The sequence below is a fragment of the Gymnoscopelus braueri genome, assembly GCF_963280865.1.
Source record: "Gymnoscopelus braueri genome assembly, chromosome: 1".
In the NCBI taxonomy this organism is placed as follows: Eukaryota; Metazoa; Chordata; class Actinopteri; order Myctophiformes; family Myctophidae; genus Gymnoscopelus; species Gymnoscopelus braueri.
Genome location: NC_137603.1, coordinates 27,342,643 through 27,360,142, shown reverse-complemented (window position 1 = coordinate 27,360,142; position 17,500 = coordinate 27,342,643). Strand labels below are relative to the sequence as shown.

Genomic DNA, 17,500 nt, shown 5'->3' with positions numbered 1-17,500 from the left:
CAGTCACACATTTATTTCAAGGCAGTCTGTTTATAGCCTGGTAAACCATCCTGGTCGGTTGTCATGTGTCTTCAGAAGACACATGATAATGCGAATTCACGGGATGGTTTACCAGGCTAGTTTGTTTAGGCTGTATTTGATTATTCATAAAATTACCATGGGTAGACAGTAATTTAACTCTGAGAGTATGCAAGTGTAACCAAATGAACGCTTAATAAGGGTTCATTTGGTAAAAGAAATTCACTCAGATTTATAATTTTTTTTTTTACTGTGTATCTCGATCACATACTGTATTAGGGTTGGATTTGATTTAATGATGGAGATATCAAAGCATTTATATTAGCGTTGTGTGCTTAATGCACACGCATGTGCAATGGTCTCTTCTCAAAGCTTAAATATTAGGGTTAATTAACTAGTCCTCGTCTGGCCAGCGGGATCTTTAACTCGGACTCTTAGGCTATGCTGCATGGAATGGAAGAGCATCCAATAGAGAACCACACATCTCCTGTTTTTCCACTAATTGAATTTGCCACTAAAATATGCTGGCAGGAGCCCCTTACCTTGTTTGACTTATTTATTGCCTGACTGGAGAGGTAATTTGACCTTCTCATTTCAAAGGCTCTTTTTTCAATCCAGAAAAAGAGTGTTAAACTCAATTAGACCAGTGATCAGTGACTCAAACACTACATTTGTTTCCTCTGAGGGACAAGCCGGCTAGATCCTGACTCTGGGCTCCCTGTCTCTCACTCGCTGTCCTTCCACCCCGCAGGATGGGAGGAGGGGGGGGACGACGACGAGGAGAGAGAGGTCGAGGGTGAGGGGCAAGGGAATTGAGTGAGAGGGGAAAGGGAGAGAGACTGGAGAGAGAGAGAGAGAGAGAGAGAGAGAGATGAGAGAGAGAGAGAGAGAGAGAGAGAGAGAGAGAGAGAGAGAGAGAGAGAGAGAGAGAGAGAGAGGAAAGTGCCCCACAGTTCCTGCCATGTCACAGGAGATTTGTGTCCTCCCTTTAAATCATTTCCCTCTTTAGAAGATTAAGAAGGCAGAAATATTCTCAAACTGATCATTTTCCCTCCCTTCTAAATGGACTCATTTGCATTTGGAAAATGCCACTATTAATTGTAGGGCTCAAAAAAAGACAAATGATCTCTCCAGCTGTAAATAAAAACAAAACCAGCAGAGGTTATAATGTTAATTGTTAGAATGGCTGTGCAGGGGCCAGGGAAGCCAATGCAATGCATATGAACCAATCACCAGGAGATTTACACCATGGCCTTATATGCTGTGTACACTCCTTCCTGCATTTATTATTGACCCCTGTTTCCTTCTTTTCTTTTTTAAATCACCCATTCTCTCAATGGTTTGTAATAATGTCAGGGCAGATGCAATCTTGTTTGGTATGACCAAAATAAAGTGTTAATTTATCTACATTTTCCAGTTGAATGTTCTTGGTTGTGGGGAAGAAAAATAATTATGGCATTGTTTATTCATTGCATGCTGTGTCCCAATTGCTATAGATTATGGAGTGAACTTTGCTTGTGGCACTGAACACGCCATATGAATGTCTGTCTATGTGTGTTCTATTCTTGTCTAAACTTACTTTTTTTCTATTACTAGACAATTAGAGGTGTCCCACATGCCCTTGGCTTAAGCAGTCTGTCCTGGTGTTGATCTAGGTGTCAAATAGTTCTTTGTAGGCTTGCCTTTGTCAATCCAAAAGAGTGTGACAGTAAAACAAGCCATCTGTGGGTTGAGGCCATGCACTGTCAAATAGTGCGTGCCTGCTTCTTCCTGAACAAGAAGAACACTGAATAATTTGCAGACACCAGTGCCTTGTTGTAACCTGATCATTTATGGATCAATTGTTTCCTTTCTGGTTTAATTCACCATGTGATTGATTTTCAGCGCAATGGTGTTGGAATAGGGAATCATTTGAATACAGATGCTTGCGGCTTAGGCCTCAAGCCACTTGGAGTCAGGAGACAATTGCAGGTTGATTACATTGCTACTGGCAGAAGTTGTAGCTCCTTTTGTACGAGGCAGAGATATTTGCATTTAAATGCTTATTGTAGGCATCTAAACACCATAAAGACTGATTGTAGATGCCAGTTGTTGGCTAGTCCTTGGGAATAAAAAATAAGAATTTCAATAAGGGAAATTGGCATGGAAATGAGGAAATCATTTTCAAATAGTGGAGCTCAAATCAATAGATGGTGGAGTTTGTTATGCAGGTTTGTATTGAGTGTGTTGGTTGTTCGATTTCGTATGAACCTATTTACAGTTAGCTACTGTATTCGGTATTGTTAGAGATGGAATAACAGTGATTTTTTATTCAGATTGGGCTTTTCTTCCCTTTCTTTTTTAGCTGATTTATTTATTTATTAATGTTTTATTGTTGCTGTCGAGTCTGTGTGATTATGTGGTCAGGTTGTATGCATTGCTCATCATGCAGACATTTTCATAAATCTTCTGTTCATTTATCCTGAATGAATGAATGAATATGGAATGTGTCACATTTATCTTGAATCATAAGTTAGTTGTCTTGTTTTCTGTCTGTTGTTTCTTCCTTTCTTTCTTTCTTCATTCTCCTCAGTTTTGATTTATCCATTTGTACAAGTCCATTGGTTCCCTTTGTACATTCTGAGTTAGATTAACTCTAAGGATGTTTACAGTGTATATCTGTCTATCTCTCTCTATATATAAATACACGTACAGTAGGTGTGTGTGTGTGTGTGTGTGTGTGTGTGTGTGTGTGTGTGTGTGTGTGTGTGTGTGTTGTGTGTGTGTGTGTGTGTGTGTGTGTGTGTGTGTGTGGGGGGGGGGGGGGGCGGGGGGGATGTGTGTGGGTGTGTGTGTGTGTGTGTGTGTGTGTGTGTGTGTGTGTGTGTGTGAGAGCCTGGTACCCACAGCGGAGTGATGCCCCTGCTGATTTTGCTGCTCTGGTTCTTTGTCCTGTAGCACTCAGCGTGTCTGCCTCCTCAGGAGACTGGCAGGCCTCTCTAGTGTGGCAACACAAAGACCCAGCCTCCTTTGAGGTGTTAAAAACTTCCATTTATGTATCTCCCTGGACAAAAAAGCAGCGAGCCCATTTGAGTCCAGTGGCGACACAGGCAGACATTGTGGCCACGCTTCTCTAGCACTCATTTCACAGATTCTAAAACCAGTATGTGGTGAACAGGATTTGAGGGGCTAAAGTGCCCCGTGAGGGCCAGGCGATAAGAGGCAGAAACGCCACCACTCAGTAAACTAGAAGATGGGGCCCTGAAAATAAACACCTTACCTGTGAGACAGAGAGGCAGACGTTTTCATAGCTCTCCACCAACACACACACACACACACACACACACACCCCCACACACACACACACACGCGCGCGTGCGCATACACACCTAATGCTCAAAGGGAACACAAGAAAGAAAGAAATAAAGAAGGAAAGAAAGACAAAGACAGACAGACAGAATCCTCATCAATGGGCTTACAGTGTTTTTGAGTGAAGAATGCATGAGAGGGAATCAAAGAGAGTTGATAGGTTGCACAGACTGCAATGCCTGCCTGTTAGGAGCACCGGGGACCTGAATGCTGCCCCCCCACACACACCCACCCAGATGCCCAGTAAATGGACTCGTATTCTCGCTATTTGAGGCTGAGGAAATGACACATAATGTATTTGCCAAGCAGCACATGAAAGCCCTCCTCAGCCACAGTGCTGTATGAGGCTGTTTTTCGAAACAAACGCTGGTCAGACTGATACTCAATTGTGGATTCCCCCATACACACTTCATCTGACACTCTTGCACTTAGTATTGTCATAGTTAAAAAGGCCTCTCGTTTTAGGCCAACTAAACAAAATATTTTGACTGTGGTTTCACTGCTGGTCATGCTCGATACATCAGTGCTGGACTACTCTGAACTCTGTCTATACTGACTCCAGTTCATTCAGACAGAAGAATAAAGATGGAAAAAAGGGGGAAAAAGAGCGGATTGTAAGGTTGTGACAGGTAACAGGGTACTGGAGCATGGAACAGCTGTTTGAATGTGATTGGCCTGTATCCAGAAGCAAATAACCCAATGATATGGTGGATTCTGAGTAGAAATAAAGCTTGTCTTTCTCATACAGGAGTGGAGCAAATTTCTTTGTGCATGCCTGTGTACAGTTCATCATACCAGCGGGAACTCAGAGCTCCGCATTAATCAGGTTATCTACAGGCTCTGTCTCCTCAGATACTGTACTTCCATGAGGTGATCTGTGCCACTGTGAAAACACCCTGCAGTGCATAAGCCTATACTGTACACAGTCAAATCCTTAGTGTTCATTTAACTCTGAGAGTGTATAAATGTATCCATATGGACCCTCATTGGTTACATGTACATACTCTTGAGTCAGAAATTTATAAATTAAAGAGGTACTTCACCGATCCCATCGTTCTGATGCAAGGGAATCAACAACATATTGTCTGGCAAAAAATATGCAATGTCTTCTGTGTATTTCTCTGCAAAATGTTGACATCGCAAAATGATTACGTCAAATGCGTTGTTTCATGTTATCAAGTGTTCAGAAATGGACACATGCACTATCCAGCACATTCTTGATGACGCCGACTATTCACCGCCATTGCATATTAACCATTAAAGATAGTGGACACTGGATAGTCTTACGGGAATTGTGTATTGAATCAGACTCTCTTGTGTTCTAATACTGTGTTAGGGGGTGTTCACACTGTCTGCCTGTTATGAACAAAATGAAAAGACGTGACCCCCTCCAGCACTGACTTCAGTACGGGGCACACTGTATATCACAACCTCATCCAGGAGCTCCATCTGGATGAAGCTCGTTTTAAAGTTTACGGGGGCATTTTGAAGACCTCGAAGATCACGAAACACAATTTATCGTGATCTGTCAGCTGATAAAAAGTGGCTCCGCTCTGTCAAAAAAAGCACACTAACCAGCGCCTTTTGCTCTATGTGGTCACCTTTTGGTCATTTTTGGTGAACATGAACAGTGTGAACATGCCCTTAGAAATTTTCTTCTGCTAGAATCTTCTGCAGTTCAAACCCCCCCACCCCACCCCACCCACCCACACACAGCCCCACACACAGCGCACACCCAGTCACCTCCTCCCCCTTCCCTATTTCCCCATTTCCCCATGGAAGTGCTGCTATAGACCCACCTCATTGCATCCCAAACTCCCCTGGTCCCCAGGCCTGTCTGTGTGCATGGCTGCTGCTTCTGCAGAGATAACCAGACAGCAGCCAAGTGGGGACCAACCTGCTGATGGCGGAGATTACCTCCATTGTAAAAATAACTACCTCTGCAAAATTCCTACTTTAGCGTGTTTGGACGAGAGCGTGGGTGAGGATTTGGAATAGAGGATTGGGAGAGTTTTTTTTTTTTTTTAACATGTTGTAGATCTGGATGAATTCCAAACAGAAGTTCAAGTGCAAGTGTTGGCTTGCATCACCCATATTTCACGCACACACGCATGCACGCATACACGCACGCAAATCGCACACACACACACACACACACACACACACACACACACACACCCACACACACACACACGCACGCACGCACGCACGCACGCACGCACGCACGCACGCACGCACGCACGCACGCACGCACGCACGCACGCACACACACACACACACACACACACACACACACACACACACGCACGCACACGCACTAATGTGGGAAAAAAATGTCAGAGGCTTGAAAACTTTTCATGATGCAATCCAGTACTTTTTTCCGGACCTGAATTTGTTAATAGTTCAATCATACATTTTTGCTACCCCTACAATAAATAAATACATATTTATATACAATGTGCACGTTGCAATTGAGGTGCTGTTATGCAATAATCCATGTTCCAGGCTCTGGCAGTGCTGTGTGTGGTTGTTGCCTATTGATACTGAACCACTGTCATATGATGGTCAAACACTAGCCTCCGTTATGTTCCGAGCTAATCAAATCAAGCGTACCCCCTGCTGTAGACGAACACATGCCTGGAATTTGAAGGTTCATTTGATTTGGAGTGAATCTCAGTTGGCCTACTTGTGACAGCTGTGAAGGCTTTCTCTTGCATATTGTATGGAGGAAATTGTAGACCAAATGGTAGATCCTGGAGGCATGTATGTTTGTGTGAACTGTATATGGGAGGCATAGTGTGTGTGTGTAGTCTCTGACATCGCCATGCTGCTAAAATGGTTTACTGCGCTTCACTACATTATGTACATGAACAACTTAAAAATATGTTATGCTTAAAAAATGATGTTGCGTTGAGTTTGTAGAGCGGCTACTTTTAACTATTTTGGAAAATGTACACTTTTTACCATTTAAAGCCTTTTGTGTGTGTGTGTGTGTGTGTGTGTGTGTGTGTGTGTGTGTGTGTGTGTGTGTGTGTGTGTGTGTGTGTGTGTGTGTGTGTGTGTGTGTGTGTTGTGGCTACCACTGGTAGAGCAATGGCCACTCTTTGAGGGAAATGCCACAGGTGGTCAGAGCTCTCTCTATGCTGCCTTGATGTACAGCTTCGTATACAGCTATTTGGATTTTTCTGCTCAAGAGTTAATCTCCTATTTCTAGTGTGGTACGTTGATTTGATTTTAACAATGGACCTCTTTGTGGCTACTTCTTACAGTGTCAGTAGTCTAATGGGAACAATCACCTTAGATGGTACAGTACATCAGTTCATCCTCAGCTGTTGATCAACAGCTGGTGGTTGTCTAGGAAACTGGTGCAGGTGTATCAGTGTTGTTAGAGGTCATTCATGTACGACATTGACTGCTGACATGGAGATATAATATAGTATCCACTCTGCATGTGTCTCCCCCTCTCTCTCTCTCTCTCTCTCTCTCTCTCTCTGAGATTTTGACTTTTGACTTAAGGGGAAAATGAGACTGTAGGAGAGAATGATTCGATAATAAAACTGTGGAGAAACTAATGATGTGAATTTGGAGGGCAATTGAATTATGGTTAATAAAACCACGGTCCTCCAATTATGAAAGGAAAGGCTTGTTTTATTTTCCCTACAGTCCTAATTCACTGCAGGAAAAGAGCAACTGCACAATAGGCTACCACTGACGCTTTCACTGCACCACTGGGATTACGGCAATTTCATCATAAAATTATTTAAATTTGTCCTATTATTTTCAATAAATTCTCTTCTGAAAGAAATTTCTTTCGTTTTTACGAGTCATTAATAAGAAAGTACGATTTTTTTCTCCATTTGTTATGTTTCTCATTGTTCTCAATTAGCGTCACATTACGAATTAAAAGACTTGTTAATTTCTACCCACTGTAATACTAACAGACCCCTTTATTAAGGCAGGACTTTATAGTCAGATGTTTAACAAAGAGAGCCTGGCTTGCTCAATTACCACCCGTGTTAAATGTGCTGATTTAGCAGCCAGCAATTATTGTGTGATTACACAGCTACTAATACTAGTAAATACTATATTTGTGTGTACGTATTTGTATACATGAGCGTGTGCACATCCATGCTTCTGTGTCTGCAGTATTTAACAGTGGCCATGCACAACATAACCGTTTGGCCAAAGTTAGCTGTATAGCTCATTTGCATCTGCGGTATGAGTGAATGCTGTGTGTGCATGAATAGGAGAATCGTGCTCATTCTAACTTGTGGGGTTCAAGGTTTCTGTTGTCACATGCACTTACCGTACCACTTTCAAGCTGCCGTCCCTATTTTGAGCATGTCATTATAGGCATACATTTTCAAATTAATTAAAAAATGAATTCAAAATAATTTAGAAAATAGCAAATTCATAAACTTACAACAGGTCATGATGCTAGCTTGTAGATCGGCTATACTTAATAGGCTATACATCTGTTACAAGTTGACAACATTGTACTGTAGGCTGTAAATCCTTGTACTTAGAGCCTTCTCGTGTGTAACTAGTTACTACACTAACAATTGCAATGAATCTTTTTTTCCCTACTATTTTTATATTATGTATTTATGTTATTTTTTTTACATCATATGAGTAAAACCTATTTGTTGTAATAATTTGCCTTGCGTTTATTACCTTGTGTTGCACAATGCTGGAGTTAAAACTAAATGATGTGAAGAAGTTAAAATGGTTATTAAAGTATACAGTAAGTCATACTCACTACGTTGCATTTGGTTAATATACTGTAGGTAACAGTAGGTAAACTATAGCAACTAGTTAAAGGTACATTTAGCTCAATCCAGTTGTTTAGCCTGTCAGTCGTGAGATTATCAGAGAATTTGATTTAAAGGTTAACTTAAGCTGTGTAAATCAAACATGATATGGCAGTGCAACACTTTCAAAGGTTATAGTCAGGAAACATTGAATTTTGCTTGATATTTCCTGGTCACGATGCTGGCTATAATATTCTTCTTTTAAAAAACTACCAGAAAGGTAGTAGCCAGTATAAGAGGTCCAGGTTATGGATTTAGGTAAGACTACTTCAATCCATCCGCCCTTTGGGCGCCCGGCCTATTTGGTGCCGGTCTACTTGGGGCCATGCATGTCGTGAACGATGCAATACGGGTAGCCTATACATATTATGATGACCTCCTCTCTCCTACTTCCCACACTGTACCTTCTGTTCTCACCAACTTTTCTTCTCCTTCTTCCATATTATGGCTCTCGCCCTCTTTCTGTTCCATTGCTTATGCTGTCATTTATATTGGCTATGCAGCACGAACGTTGCGCGAAGCTCGGCCAATCATTTAATCTGACGGATCGTGTTGGCCAATCAGAGTCTTAAATTGGCTATGCGGCACAAACGTAACGTGACACTTCGCCAATCTGTGAAGCCGACAGTTCGGGTTGGCCAATCAAGGAAGCCGATGCATACAATCTACCGAACACACAGAGAATTTCTGCGTTCTCCTCAGACCCGCAGTCAGACAGATACAGATATTCGTGTTTTTTTGGTTCTCTGAATCCTTTGGTCCGTTCGAAATGCCATTCGGCACTGCACATCTCGGGGTCATATGAGACAAACACAGAGTTACACTGGCCACAGTGTGAGTGTGACAGACACACACATGCACGCACGCACGCACACGCACACACACACACACACACACACACACACACACACACACACACACACACACACACACACACACACACACACACACACACACACACATTTCAACGTGTTGTCTCTATTTTGGGCATGTCATTATTGTCACAAATTGTCAAAAATAGCGAGAAAAACCCAATTAACTAAGCTCACAACATGTCGACCCATTGTGAGCTTGTAGATCGGCTACTTTCGCTATTCGTCGTACAATGAAGTATTTAAGGCTTAAGTATAATGATGCCTCCCTACATTTTGGTTTGCATGATGCTCCTGTGCATGAATGTGTGTGTTTTTCCATGTCTGTGCGTGGTGTTGGTGGTGGGGGTGATGGTTGCCAGAGTTGCCATTCAGGTTACAGCTTTCCATTTAGCTGAGGTCAGTCTCTGGGCCATCTTTCCTCTATTGTCACCTCAAGGCCACCACATTATGATCTGTTCTGTGACTATTGCCTTTATCTGACGTACTCTATTAAACCTTACCTCCTCCCACGCAAAAAGTATTATTATGATTTTTTGCCTGTGCTGTGATCAGAATGCAGTGGTAGTCAGTACATTCATCTGGTCTTGTTGGTGGCTTATTGGTCCCAGCCGCAGGAGTCAGGGGTACAGTAGTGCAAATTAGTGGAAGATCAATTAAGCATGACCTTAAAAACCTCTGTCCTTGTTTAATTGCTAGTGCAGAGGCAGGGTAATTGTATAAATCAGCTATTAATGAGATGTGGGCTTTTTGTGAAAAACAACATAATGCGAGGAAATGAACATCAAATAGGCTTAACATCAATAGGTACTGTATTTTCTCCCCTGAAGCTTTGCTGACACATATTTGACTTGAATACTTTTCTCTCTACTTTATTTTCACTAATACATGGCAGTAGAAATATTTGTGTTGGAAATTGGGTTTCATCTGATGCGCACACGCTGGATTTCTCTCCTCGCTTGTGTGTCATCAAACAAAGCTTGTGATTCGCAGGACTTCAAGTGCACTGCTGTAACTAGCAGAGCATGCCCCTAAATAAATCATTAGCAAGCAGCGCTTCAAGAAAGAAAGCGAAATTAAATAAAGCAACCGCTTTATATGAAAGCTGTTTATTAGTAGAATCCACAGACTGGAGGACAGATTAATGAGGTACCAGAGAAGTGGATTTTAAACATTGTCTAGGCCTGGTTCCCGATGGTGAGAGCTATGAGGCTGCAAGTCAGACACTAACATAGCTGTTTTAGCTCAGCTGTATAGACTCTGACCCTCAGCCAACAGTCACCCGTGTTGCTACTACTCCGGGGCCATTTCTACCGTGTGAGTGAAATGAACACTGAGGATTTTACTGCGTATGTCTTTCTCTAGTCCTCTGTTTGTTCTGATACAAGTACAGTAAATACAGTTACATAACTGACCTGGCTGATTTGAACTCTTTACTCCATTTGTTCTTTAATAAATTAGATGCAACAAATTTACCACTAGGGCTGCAACTATCGATAGTTTACTTAGCGATTATTCAAATAATCGAGAAGCATTTTTTATTAATATTTAAACATCGATTAACCATTAAAGTGCTATTTTATACTTTATTATAAACACAATGCGCTGTGAGCTTGTAGATCAGCTATTTTCACTATTTTTGAATCTGTAAAAAATAGGGATCGATTATTAATCATTAATTTTATGAAATTATCGATTATCAGATTATTATCAATTACATTTCTTAATTTTATTAACTGTTGCACCCCTATTTAGCGCAATAGCCAGACGAGAACAAAAGAAAAACAACAACACCACAAATTGAATGCCCGTTTCTGTCTTGTGTTTCCATTGCATTTCAGGTCATTTTCATGAGTTCAACATCAACTAACCAGTGATCACTGGGAGCTGGGGATTGAGTCTTTCAGTTTTTGTAAGTATCAATTTGCCTCTTCACTTGTTTCTTTCTAGCCACATGCCTCCTTCACCCCTGGTGTCTCCCACCCACACTGAACACCTGCAGCAAATGAGGTGGACAATTGGGTAGTTACACAATGTCTGCACAATTAGGCAGTTACACTTGTACAATGTTATCCACACGACTCTCCTGCCTTATTTATACTCCGTCGACAGTATCGCTTACCGACAGTAACTGATCTGCTCTTGTCAGCAAGCAACACCATTGTGCGATCGAGTATAAATTGAGCTTTCCTGTAACCATATTAACCCTGGCGTCCCTATTTTGAAAATCAAAATCAAAACAAAAAAAATGATATATATATATATTTAAAAAAAAAGAAGTTCACAATTTCTCTCTATGTGACACACTATGTGAGCTTATAGATCAGTTATTTTCACTATTTGTCGTATGACAAAGTATATATTGTAGGGCTTAGTGGACAATCTTCTCTTATATTTTTTTATTTATTTAGCTAATTTCATGGGTGATGTATTTGTCAAGACTAAGAGAGAGAGAGAGAGAGAGAGTGTAATTATGTTCACTTGAGTTTTACTGTATGAGTACCCTCTTTTTGAAAACACAAGGGCTGCCCCTTGCTCTTTGAATTGAATTAGAGCAAGATTGTTATATAGGGAACTGCTTTATTGATTGAATAGGGATCAGTTCTTTACGCTAGACAAGGAAGTAGCCACATCAAATCACAATTGGAACAACGTATCCCAATAATGTCACTTCAGTTCACCCCTGAAATAACTGTTGACAAAATAGTTTTTCTCAATATCTTTTGATCTACAAGGTAAAGAATTGAAAAGCATACAACTTGCGCTGGTATTCATCACAACAGTGCTACTGTGCACAGCAGTGAAATCTTTTTTGAATTTGATGAGAAATACTGTAAACCCTTCAGAAGTACAGATCCATCTCTACACTTTTAATGGTCTTCCTCTACAGCTGCTCTCAGAGCCTCTCCAATAAAAGCTGTATCTGAGATTATATTAAGCAAATAAAGCTTAGAAAGTTAGTTGATATTAATATTTTTTTTCCAAATGTCATGCAGTTGGAGATATCATGCGAGTCAGGCCAGAGTCATATTAATGTGCGTGAGGAGACTTTCAATATCACCTGGATAAATGTCTATCCTGTCTCCAATCTCATGGCCATTTACTGTTGTCAGACACAGTGCTTAGCCTAATGTACGGTATATGCACTCGTCTGCAGGTCTGCAGTGTGTTGTGAATGACGCAGACTAGGAGTGAGGAGATCTATCAGGCTTGGGTGTGAGGAGATTATTGTTCAAATGAAGCTGAGATCAATAACTGTATATGCCAACAGGCCGGTCAGTCAGTTTATATCCTGCATGCTATTGTAACTATAACTAGAGGGATCTCATAAGTCATGCGCAGATATGCAGATCTTAAGAGCATCTATTAGTGTTCATGATAGTAGCTCAGCTCTATGTGTGTGTGTGTGTGTGTGTGTGTGTGTGTGTTGTGTGTGTGTGTGTGTGTGTGTGTGTGTGTGTGTGTGTGTGTGTGTGTGTGTGTGTGTGTGTGTGTGTGTGTGTGTGTGTGTGTGTGTGTGTGTGTGTGTGTAGTCACTCACTGTAGTACTATGCAAAATCTTTGTGTTAGAATTGTCAAAACGACATAGAGGCTCTAGTGGTCATTGGCCAGCACCCATTACACATCTCTGTCCAAGTCATTGTGGAGTACGGTCTCTTTGTAATATTCCGAGCTCCATCCCACTCTCCTGTGCAATTTTATCAGCCAGACCTCATGCTCTCCCTCATGAATCTAGATCCACTGCAACTTTAATCTACATGTTTCATTAATCATAAAACAATGCAGTGAATCATTTGGTTGTTGGGTGTGTGGCGTGTTGGTGGAACATGTTTAATCACTCTTGTGTGAACCCATTTCAAGACACCTGAGGATCGTATGGGAGAATCTGAACGGACCAAATGCAGTCCGTTTTAGAAGGTGCCGTTTCTTCTAATAAGCAGTGGATCATGTACAGTCTCACAGCTGTCAGCTTTGTATCGACGGCAGCCCTGGAGGGGAGGATATCGGAGAACCATTTTGTCAGAAATTAAATAAACAGCACTTCAGTAGAATAATGAAAATGAATAACCTTTCGATGGTTATTTTATTCATCTATTATTTATCAAATGGACCTTTCGGTTCGGTCCACTGACCCTGCGGTGATTATGGGCAATATGTTGCTAAACGGAGACCGCTTGACAAAGACTTCATTTTAATTTCATCAGCCTCAATGACTTCAGAAGAGCTCAGTGTGCATTTGGAAAATTAATTATTGCAGATTCCATTACCTGGCAAGATAATAGAACATGTGCACGAACCAAACTCATCTTCCTTTAATAGGAAACTGTGCATACCATAAACAGATTACCGTATCCATGTAGCAAAATAAAGAAGCTCGTTTTGGAATAGTGGTAACATAAAGTATACATTAAATCAGTGGCTCTGGGCGCCCCCAGGGGTCCTTGAGGGGGCTCCAGGACGGTCCCTAGTAAAATTAATATAGCATCAAAATCAGTTTAACCACTTCAACCCTATATACCATTTGAAAATAGCTGATCTACAAGCTCACAATGCTTTGCGGTGTGCGCTTGTTTGTGTGAGCTTGTTTTCAAATACTTCTTTTGAAAATCTTTGCATTTAAAAAAAAAAAATCTAAACACTTTTAACAAGAAGAATTTTGTATGGGGGGGTCCCTGGCACAAAATGTTTTCAGACGGCTGTCCACGGCCAAATTCATATTAATATGGTTGATTACTTTGTGATTAGTTTGAGAATCACTGCATTAAATCAGTGATTTTGTCTATTGTGTTGTCTGTATTGAGTGTACGACAGCAGGCATTCTTTTGGATTGGAAACACCTGAATTGGGGTTACCGGTCTCTTTCAGTGGTTGTCAAGCTATGATAGCTCTGTGCTTTTACAGATTTATTTATTCTTGATGGCTTATGATGGCTTGGATGGGCTTTATTTCATTCTCTGGAGAATAAAAACCTAATATGGACTTGGCTGCTTTCCTAGTTCTCAAGGTACGCTCCTTGTATCGTAGGACAGAGTTTCACCTACTAGCTATATACGGCAGAAAACAGGACCAAAGAACAAGCCATTAATCTTCTTGCTACCCCAGCTGTGGAAAGTAATGCATAACTAAAAGTCCGGTAAAATGAATTAATGATTTCAACCATGAACTTTTCTCCCAAAACGCCATGAATCGTCTCCAACTGATAATGCACCGTGACCCTTGAGTGTGAAATCCCTGTTACGTTGAGAGTAGCCAGTTAATTGATTCGCAAATTATTTAAAGTTTGTGGTGCCCAGGGGAGTGCTAGACTCTAATGATGGCCCATTTCTAAAGAGTTGAAAAACTCTTCCCTGGCAGGCCTGTGTCGAATTGTAATAGTAAGCGTACAAGTCTAATTGGAGCCTTGAAGAGACTGCATGGGTCACCAATATGGTGTTGCTGGACTGGGTCAGTTGAACATGCTATTGAAATTAATAATAATAAATTAAGTCTCATCAGGATTAGATGAAGGATATTCCATACCTGGTCACTTATGCACAGATGTTTCATATTGTCCCTTTTTCCCCCCCATAGTGGCATTTTTATCGAATCTTTTACTGTACATTGTGGTATGTAGATAACATTTGCTGTCTGCCAATGCAGAACATGACATAAAATGCATAGCTGAAATTATTTTTTTCTCTTCTTTTTGCTTGCAAATTCCAGTTTCTCCTCATGGCAGAAAGCATAATTTAGTTATAAACATGACACTGTATGTACATGTACTGTAAATGTAGTCTTTAAGTTTATGTAGAGACGGCGGACGCCAAAACGAACAGAGGTTGACAGAGTATAATGTTATTAGACTGTAACTTATTTAAAACGTATTAAGACTCCAGTGCATGTGGTCAAGTTTGTGTGCTCATTGCTCAGCACTGCGTTGCTGATCTCTCTGAGAAATCAGCATCTACAGTCTGGAATAACCAACCTTTTATAATCGATCTCACCATGGATTGAAGCTTAGAGATGGGTTGTTTTTTTCATTATTAAGTTTAACTCAGAGAGTGTACAAATGGACCAATTTGTTGCATGTTCCATTTGTACACTCTCTGAGTTAAATTTCCACTGAGGATTTTACTGCGTAGCTCAGCTGGTCCTCCTATACGGTGGAGGAAGACCCCATCCTGTAGCCTGTATACATTTTGTTGCATCCCCCATTAAGTGGCAGGATCTCTGTGCTAATATCAAGGAGCATCTAATCTGGACCCATTAGCAACAACTGTCATTCAGACACACGGTGTCGGCCTGATTTAAATAAAATGAAATGAAGATAGTTGTTTCTGGTCCCCTGGCTTCACTCATTGCCATAAACATATGCTCTGAGCCCCGCTTCTTACCATCTTATTTATGACTTTAATTTGTTGTGTGGGCTGCGCAAGAAATCAAATTTAATCCAATCCTCCCAGGGACCCTGTCATATAATAACATGGTAATTTCTGTGTATCCTTTTGAAAAATGAGGAAATTAATTCTTCCTGACACGTTCTAATTATTCCAGTGTGAACGGCGGATGGGATCCCCCCCCAACCCCCCCATCCCCAGCCCCCTAAGTGTCAGTTGCCGACGGGTGGCGAGGTGCTAATGCTGACCAGCAGCGCGTTTAATTTGAAACATGAGCAGACACCTTTCAACACACCTTCCTAATGTTAGAGTGGCTCACACAAATTAATTCACTACTCATCTGGCAGCTCTGACTTCAAGATGTGTGTGTGTGTGTGTGTGTGTGTGTGTGTGTGTGTGTGTGTGTGTGTGTGTGTGTGTGTGTGTGTGTGTGTGTGTGTGTGTGTGTGTGTGTGTGTGTGTGTGTGTGTGTATGTGTGTGTGCGTGCGCGCGCGTGTACTGTAGTAATGTACGTGCACATGTGCAGGTGTGTGTAGCGGGGCTGGGGGGTGGTGGATGGGACACTATTGCTATTAGTTAAGGCGTAACAAGGTGCGTCTGTGTAATGTGTGTGTGTGTGTGTGTGTGTGTGTGTGTGTGTGTGTGTGTGTGTGTGTGTGTGTGTGTGTGTGTGTGTGTGTGTGTGTGGGGGGGGGGGGGTGTACACACATGCTGGACCATGCTATCAGCATATTGCATGTGACTGCATGTGACTGCGTGTGTCTGTTGGGACACTGTGATTGCTTGGACAGCTTTTTTTGGTGGATATTCCTCCAGTCGGAGTAACGGTGCCTCTTCACACTGAAAGGCTGATTTAATTAGACTGTCATCAGCCAGTCTTTAGCACATCACTTGAATCTCAGAGGGACACTGCTAACCCTGTTTTGGAGTAATGCTTTCAAAAACCCATCGTATGCTCTACACTAAAAACATATTAATTAAAACAGATATTTTGAATTGGTTTTTACACTCGTTGTAGGAATTTATGGTTTAGGCCACTCTGGTCAGTACACTCCAATGGTGAGTGGGTGGTTCACCTGTGTACATCTTCATTCTGTAGTTAGAATGAATACTTTTGATTTTCCCAGCTAATTCTCCATTCCCCCCGTTTTTCATTTTTTTTGCTTTTAGACACATTTATTTGATTGAATTATTCTTTACCGAATAAAGTTTATTTCTCTTTTTCCCCATGTAAAACGACATTGAGTACTCAGAAAAACATATTATTATTATTATTAATGAGTTTTTTGTGTGGATCTCACATGTTCATTTCTATCTATTTGTCATATATCCATCAACTACCTCTTCAGTATAATTAATTAATTAATTACCTGAAATGAAGACACCAGTTATTTCAATGTCATGTAACTTCTGCAGGACAAGGAAATGATATACCTTGAGTTGAATTGCTGCATGACAAGGACATCTTTATAGTATTACTTGGCAGTGGGTTGTAACTTGCAAGCAATGGAACACCTGAAAAACGTGATATGACACAGTAAAATCCTTGGTGTTAATTTAACTTATTTACTAATTTAACCCATTTGTTTCCATTTGTACACTCTCAGAGTTACAGACCAGTAATGGTCCATTTGGTTCCTAACTATTAATCATTAAGCTGGGGACCCCCTAAAACCCCCTGAAGGACCCTTGGGCGACCCCAGTCAGTCAGTCAGTCAGTCAGTCAGTCAGTCAGTCAGTCAGTCGCTCACTTTAGCTCTATGTTTTCCCATTATTGGTGTGATAAGACGAAGAGGATTTAAACAGACGTTGTTATAAAGAACAATATCAGCTAATGATTATGGCTAGGTTATCAGAAAAAAGAGAAGTTATTAATAACTCATGAGTGAGTCTGTGTGAGTCAAGCGTACTGTTCTGTAAAGAAAATGTGTTTCTACTGTAATTATCAACAGTATCTAAGGGGTTGAGACAGGAGGAGAAAAAAAACATAAACAAACAAAATTTCCTGAACTTTGGAGCTAGGTTAAAACCATAAAGCTGTAATTGATTTTGTTTTGTGTGTGTGTGTGTGTG

General features: G+C 41.1%; 1 long non-coding RNA gene across 1 annotated transcript in view; it reads left to right on the top strand.

The window, feature by feature from the left end:
* LOC308091794 overlaps nt 1-10,961 on the top strand; it is a 27,508-nt gene extending 16,547 nt beyond the window's left edge. The window contains exon 3 of the long non-coding RNA XR_013933742.1: nt 10,891-10,961. This is a non-coding gene — a long non-coding RNA (uncharacterized lncRNA). The remainder of the gene's footprint in view (nt 1-10,890) is intronic.
* The last annotated feature ends 6,539 nt before the right edge of the window (nt 10,962-17,500 follow it).